Source organism: Oncorhynchus clarkii, chromosome 24 (assembly GCF_045791955.1).
Source record: "Oncorhynchus clarkii lewisi isolate Uvic-CL-2024 chromosome 24, UVic_Ocla_1.0, whole genome shotgun sequence".
Classification (NCBI taxonomy): domain Eukaryota; kingdom Metazoa; phylum Chordata; class Actinopteri; order Salmoniformes; family Salmonidae; genus Oncorhynchus; species Oncorhynchus clarkii.
In genome coordinates, this window is record NC_092170.1 from 15,888,133 (window position 1) to 15,896,331 (window position 8,199).

Consider the following 8,199-nt stretch of genomic DNA (forward strand, 5'->3'; position numbering starts at 1 on the left):
CGTGACCCCCAACCAACCTCTCCACTCACCGGACCCTTTTGATCACTCGACTAAGCATGCCTCTCCTTAATGTCAATATGCCTTGTCCATTGCTGTTCTGGTTAGTGTTTATTGGCTTATTTCACTGTAGAGCCTCTAGTCCTGCTCACTATACCTTATCCAACCTATTAGTTCCACCACCCACACATGCAATGACATCTCCTGGTTTCAATGATGTTTCTAGAGACAATATCTCTCTCTTCATCACTCAATACCTAGGTTTACCTCCACTGTATTCACATCTTACCATACCTTTGTCTGTACATTATACCTTGATGCTATTTTATCGCCCCCAGAAACCTCCTTTTACTCTCTGTTCCAGACGTTCTAGACGACCAATTCTTATTGCTGTTAGCCGCACCCTTATTCTACTCCTCCTATGTTCCTCTGGCGATGTAGAGGTGAATCCAGGCCCTGCAGTGCCTAGCTCCACTCCTATTCCCCAGGCGCTCTCTTTTGACGACTTCTGTAACCGTAATAGCCTTGGTTTCATGCATGTTAACATTAGAAGCCTCCTCCCTAAGTTTGTTCTATTCACTGCTTTAGCACACTCTGCCAACCCGGATGTTCTAGCTGTGTCTGAATCCTGGCTTAGGAAGACCACCAAAAATTCTGAAATTTTAATTCCAAACTACAACATTTTCAGACAAGACAGAACTGCCAAAGGGGGCGGTGTTGCAATCTACTGCAAAGATAGCCTGCAGAGTTCTGTCCTACTATCCAGGTCTGTACCCAAACAATTTGAACTTCTACTTTTAAAAATCCACCTCTCTAAAAACAAGTCTCTCACCGTTGCCGCCTGCTATAGACCACCCTCTGCCCCCAGCTGTGCTCTGGACACCATATGTGAACTGATTGCCCCCCATCTATCTTCAGAGCTCGTGCTGCTAGACGACCTAAACTGGAACATGCTTAACACCCCAGCCATCCTACAATCTAAACTTGATGCCCTCAATCTCACACAAATTATCAATGAACCTACCAGGTACCTCCCCAAAGCCTTAAACACGGGCACCCTCATAGATATCATCCTAACCAACTTGCCCTCTAAATACACCTCTGCTGTCTTCAACCAAGATCTCAGCGATCACTGCCTCATTGCCTGCATCCGTAATGGGTCAGCGGTCAAACAACCTCCACTCATCACTGTAAAACGCTCCCTGAAACACTTCAGCGAGCAGGCCTTTCTAATCGACCTGGCCGGGGTATCCTGGAAGGATATTGATCTCATCCCGTCAGTAGAGGATGCCTGGATATTTTTTTTAAATGCCTTCCTAACCATCTTAAATAAACATGCCCCATTCAAGAAATGTAGAACCAGGAACAGATATAGCCCTTGGTTCTCCCCAGACCTGACTGCCCTTAACCAACACAAAAACATCCTATGGCGTTCTGCATTAGCATCGAACAGCCCCCGTGATATGCAGCTGTTCAGGGAAGCTAGAAACCATTATACACAGGCAGTTAGAAAAGCCAAGGCTAGCTTTTTCAAGCAGAAATTTGCTTCCTGCAACACTAACTCAAAAAAGTTCTGGGACACTGTAAAGTCCATGGAGAATAAGAACACCTCCTCCCAGCTGCCCACTGCACTGAAGATAGGAAACACTGTCACCACTGATAAATCCACCATAATTGAGAATTTCAATAAGCATTTTTCTACGGCTGGCCATGCTTTCCACCTGGCTACTCCTACCCCGGTCAACAGCACTGCACCCCCCACAGCAACTCGCCCAAGCCTTCCCCATTTCTCCTTCTCCCAAATCCGTTCAGCTGATGTTCTGAAAGAGCTGCAAAATCTGGACCCCTACAAATCAGCTGGGCTAGACAATTTGGACCCTTTCTTTCTAAAATGATCTGCCGAAATTGTTGCCACCCCTATTACTAGCCTGTTCAACCTCTCTTTCGTGTCGTCTGAGATTCCCAAAGATTGGAAAGCAGCTGCGGTCATCCCCCTCTTCAAAGGGGGGGACACTCTTGACCCAAACTGCTACAGACCTATATCTATTCTACCATGCCTTTTCTAAGGTCTTCGAAAGCCAAGTCAACAAACAGATTACCGACCATTTCGAATCTCACCATACCTTCTCTGCTATGCAATCTGGTTTCAGAGCTGGTCATGGGTGCACCTCAGCCACGCTCAAGGTCCTAAACAATATCTTAACCGCCATCGATAAGAAACATTACTGTGCAGCCGTATTCATTGATCTGGCCAAGGCTTTCGACTCTGTCAATCACCACATCCTCATCGGCAGACTCGACAGCCTTGGTTTCTCAAATGATTGCCTCGCCTGGTTCACCAACTACTTCTCTGATAGAGTTCAGTGTGTCAAATCGGAGGGTCTGCTGTCCGGACCTCTGGCAGTCTCTATGGGGGTGCCACAGGGTTCAATTCTTGGACCGACTCTCTTCTCTGTATACATCAATGAGGTCGCTCTTGCTGCTGGTGAGTCTCTGATCCACCTCTACGCAGACGACACCATTCTGTATACCTCTGGCCCTTCTTTGGACACTGTGTTAACAACCCTCCAGGCAAGCTTCAATGCCACACAACTCTCCTTCCGTGGCCTCCAATTGCTCTTAAATACAAGTAAAACTAAATGCATGCTCTTCAACCGATCTCTACCTGCACCTACCCGCCTGTCTAACATCACTACTCTGGACGGCTCTGACTTAGAATACGTGGACAACTACAAATACTTAGGTGTCTGGTTAGACTGTAAACTCTCCTTCCAGACCCATATCAAACATCTCCAATCCAAAGTTAAATCTAGAATTGGCTTCCTATTTCGCAACAAAGCATCCTTCACTCATGCTGCCAAACATACCCTTGTAAAACTGACCATCCTACCAATCCTCGACTTTGGCGATGTCATTTACAAAATAGCCTCCAATACCCTACTCAACAAATTGGATGCAGTCTATCACAGTGCAATCCGTTTTGTCACCAAAGCCCCATATACTACTCACCATTGCGACCTGTACGCTCTCGTTGGCTGGCCCTCGCTTCATACACGTCGCCAAACCCACTGGCTCCATGTCATCTACAAGACCCTGCTAGGTAAAGTCCCCCCTTATCTCAGCTCGCTGGTCACCATAGCATCTCCCACCTGTAGCACACGCTCCAGCAGGTATAGCTCTCTAGTCACCCCCAAAACCAATTCTTTCTTTGGACGCCTCTCCTTCCAGTTCTCTGCTGCCAATGACTGGAACGAACTACAAAAATCTCTGAAACTGGAAACACTTATCTCCCTCACTAGCTTTAAGCACCAACTGTCAGAGCAGCTCACAGATTACTGCACCTGTACATAGCCCACCTATAATTTAGCCCAAACAACTACCTCTTTCCCTACTGTATTTAATTTATTTATTTATTTTGCTCCTTTGCACCCCATTATTTTTATTTCTACTTTGCACATTCTTCCATTGCAAATCTACCATTCCAGTGTTTTACTTGCTATATTGTATTTACTTTGCCACCATGGCCTTTTTTTTGCCTTTACCTCCCTTCCCACCTCATTTGCTCACATCGTATATAGACTTGTTTATACTGTATTATTGACTGTATGTTTGTTTTACTCCATGTGTAACTCTGTGTCGTTGTATCTGTCGAACTGCTTTGCTTTATCTTGGCCAGGTCGCAATTGTAAATGAGAACTTGTTCTCAACTTGCATACCTGGTTAAATAAAGGTGAAATAAAAAATAAAAAAATAAAAAATGACATTCTCCCAATCTTCTTCTGGATCATACAAATTCTCTCTAGCAAACTTCAGACGGGCCTGGACATGTACTGGCTTAAGCAGGGGGGCACGTCTGGCACTGCAGGATTTGAGTCCCTGGCGGCGTAGTGTGTTACTGATGGTAGGCTTTGTTACTTTGGTCCCAGCTCTCTGCAGGTCATTCACTAGGTCCCCCCGTGTGGTTCTGGGATTTTTGCTCACCGTTCTTGTGATCATTTTGACCCCACGGGGTGAGATCTTGCATGGAGCCCCAGATCGAGGGAGATTATCAGTGGTCTTGTATGTCTTCCATTTCCTAATAATTGCTCCCACAGTTGATTTCTTCAAACCAAGTTGCTTACCTATTGCAGATTCAGTCTTCCCAGCCTGGTGCAGGTCTACAATTTTGTTTCTGGTGTCCTTTGACAGCTCTTTGGTCTTGGCCATAGTGAAGTTTGGAGTGTGACTGTTTGAGGTTGTGGACAGGTGTCTTTTATACTGATAACAAGTTCAAACAGGTGCCATTAATACAGGTAACGAGTGGAGGACAGAGGAGCCTCTTAAAGAAGAAGTTACAGGTCTGTGAGAGCCAGAAATCTTGCTTGTTTGTAGGTGACCAAATACTTATTTTCCACCATAATTTGCAAATAAATTCATAAAAAATCCTACAATGTGATTTTCTGGATTTTTTTTCTTCTCATTTTGTCTGTCATAGTTGAAGTGTACCTATGATGAAAAGTACAGGCCTCTCTCATCTTTTTAAGTGGGAGAACTTGCACACTTTTTTGCCCCACTGTACGTATTCACCCCCTTTGGATTTTAATTCACATTTTATTTTGTTACAAAGTGGGATTACAATTACTCTGTAATGTCAAAGTGGGGGAAAAAACTTAACATTTCCTAAAGAAAAATGAAACACTAATATGCCTTGATTAGATAAGTATGCACCCCCAAGTCAATACATGTTAGAAACACCTTTGGCAGCGATAGTCTAAGAGCTTTGCACACCTGGATTGTACAATATTTATATACACTATATATACACAAAAGTATGTGGACACCCCTTCCTATTAGTGGATTCGGCTATTTCAGCCACACTGGTTACTGGCAGGTGTATAAAATCGAGCACACCGCCATGCAATCTCCATAGACAAACACTGGCAGTAGAATGGCCTTACTGAAGAGCTTAGTGTCTTTCGACGTGGCACTGTCATAGGATGCCACCTTTCCAACAAGTCAGTTCCTAACATTTCTGCCCTGCTAGAGCTGCCCCAGTCATCTGGAAGTGCTGTTATTGTGAAATGGAAACTGAGCCAATAATGGCTCAGCCACAAAGTGGTAGGGCACACAAGCTCACAGAACGGAACCGCCGAGTGATGAAGTGCGTAGTGCGTAAAAATTATCTGTCCTCCATTGCAACGCTCACTACCGAGGTCCAAACTGCCTCCAGAAGCAATGTCAGTGCATGAGCTGTTCGTCGGAAGCTTCATGAAATGGGTTTCCATGGCCAAGCAGCGTACGATCACCAAGCGCAATGCCAAGCATCGGCTGGAGTAGTGTAAAGCTCACCGCCATTGGACTCTGGAACAGTGGAAACACGTTTTCTGGAGTGATGAATCACGCTTCACTATCTGGCAGTCCGACGGTGGATTCTGGGTTTGGCGGATGTCGTGAGAACGCTTCCTGCCCTAATGCATTGTGCCAACTGTAAAGTTTGGTGGATGATAAATAATGGTCTGGGGCTGTTCTTCATGGTGCGGGCTAGGCCCCTTAGTTCCAGAGAAGTGAAATCTTAACGCTACAGCATACAATAACATTCTAGACAATTCTGTGCTTCCATCTTTGTGGCAACAGTTTGGGGCAGGCCCTTTCCTGTTTCAGCATGAGAATGCCCCAGTGCACAAAGCGAGGTCCATACAGAAATGGTTTGTTGAGATAGGTGTAGAAGAACTTGACTGGCCTGCACAGAGCCCTGATCTCAACCCCATCGTACACCTGGGATGAATTAGAACATCGACTGCGAGCCAGGCCTAATCACCCAACATCAGTGCCCAACCTCACTAATGCTCTTGTGGCTGAATGGAAGCAAGTACCCGTAGCAATATTCCAACATCTAGTGGAAAGCCTTCCCAGAAAAGTACAGGCTGTTATTGCAGCAGAGGGGGGAGCAACTCCGTATTAATTCCCATGATTTTGGAAAGAGATTTTCGACAAGCAGGTGCTACATACGTTTGGTCATGTAGTGTACTTAAAAAAAATATTCAAGGTGTTGGAGGTTATGGCTACCCAGCTAGCATCAAATGTTTCCACAACTTTAGAGAACATTCCCTTCCTTTTCATAGGAATGTGGAGAATGGAGGAATGGAGACCATTTCCTTAATGTCCAATGGTACTTACTCAGAATGTGGTTACCATGTTCTCAGAATTTTAGATATGCTCTAGACACATTTCATGGGAATGTGCAAGAACATTTGTGTCCAGTTTTCTGAGGGTTAGGATAATATTCCATCAACGTCCCCCCAAACATAAACAGAACATGGTTGTCATGTTCTCAGAACATAAAGATATTAATGTTGTAGACATATTTCATGGGAACATTGCAAGAACCGTGTGCCGGTTTTCTGTGAGTCAACATTGATCCATTCATAGCTCTTTGTCTGTTGGCAAGGTTAGGAATACTCACACACTTTTAATATACAGTGTTTTCATCTTTACTTCAACGTTTATTAACCCTATTGCTTACACCTATCAAGTGTTTTCATCTACATACAGTGCCTTGCGAAAGTATTCGGCCCCCTTGAACTTTGCGACCTTTTGCCACATTTCAGGCTTCAAACATAAAGATATAAAACTGTATTTTTTTGTGAAGAATCAACAACAAGTGGGACACAATCATGAAGTGGAACGACATTTATTGGATATTTCAAACTTTTTTAACAAATCAAAAATTGAAAAATTGGGCGTGCAAAATTATTCAGCCCCTTTACTTTCAGTGCAGCAAACTCTCTCCAGAAGTTCAGTGAGGAACTCTGAATGATCCAATGTTGACCTAAATGACTAATGATGATAAATACAATCCACCTGTGTGTAATCAAGTCTCCGTATAAATGCACCTGCACTGTGATAGTCTCAGAGGTCCGTTAAAAGCGCAGAGAGCATCATGAAGAACAAGGAACACACCAGGCAGGTCCGAGATACTGTTGTGAAGAAGTTTAAAGCCGGATTTGGATACAAAAATATTTCCCAAGCTTTAAACATCCCAAGGAGCACTGTGCAAGCGATAATATTGAAATGGAAGGAGTATCAGACAACTGCAAATCTACCAAGACCTGGCCGTCCCTCTAAATTTTCAGCTCATACAAGGAGAAGACTGATCAGAGATGCAGCCAAGAGGCCCATGATCACTCTGGATGAACTGCAGAGATCTACAGCTGAGGTGGGAGACTCTGTCCATAGGACAACAATCAGTTGTATATTGCACAAATCTGGCCTTTATGGAAGAGTGGCAAGAAGAAAGCCATTTCTTAAAGATATCCATAAAAAGTGTAGTTTAAAGTTTGCCACAAGCCACCTGGGAGACACACCAAACATGTGGAAGAAGGTGCTCTGGTCAGATGAAACCAAAATTGAACTTTTTGGCAACAATGCAAAACGTTATGTTTGGCGTAAAAGCAACACAGCTCATCACACTGAACACACCATCCCCACTGTCAAACATGGTGGTGGCAGCATCATGGTTTGGGCCTGCTTTTCTTCAGCATGGACAGGGAAGATGGTTAAAATTGATGGGAAGATGGATGGAGCCAAATACAGGACCATTCTGAAAGAAAACCTGATGGAGTCTGAAAAAGACCTGAGACTGGGACGGAGATTTGTCTTCCAACAAGACAATGATCCAAAACATAAAGCAAAATCTACAATGGAATGGTTCAAAAATAAACATATCCAGGTGTTAGAATGGCCAAGTCAAAGTCCAGACCTGAATCCAATCGAGAATCTGTGGAAAGAACTGAAAACTGCTGTTCACAAATGCTCTCCATCCAACCTCACTGAGCTCGAGCTGTTGTGCAAGGAGGAATGGGAAAAAATGTCAGTCTCTCGATGTGCAAAACTGATAGAGACATACCCCAAGCGACTTACAGCTGTAATCGCAGCAAAAGGTGGCGCTACAAAGTATTAACTTAAGGGGGCTGAATAATTTTGCACGCCCAATTTTTCAGTTTTTGATTTGTTAAAAAAGTTTGAAATATCCAATAAATGTCGTTCCACTTCATGATTGTGTCCCACTTGTTGTTGATTCTTCACAAAAAAATACAGTTTTATATCTTTATGTTTGAAGCCTGAAATGTGGCAAAAGGTCGCAAAGTTCAAGGGGGCCGAATACTTTCGCAAGGCACTGTAAGTGCCTAGGTAGGAGGGTTTAGGGTTTCTTCTGGACAGGGC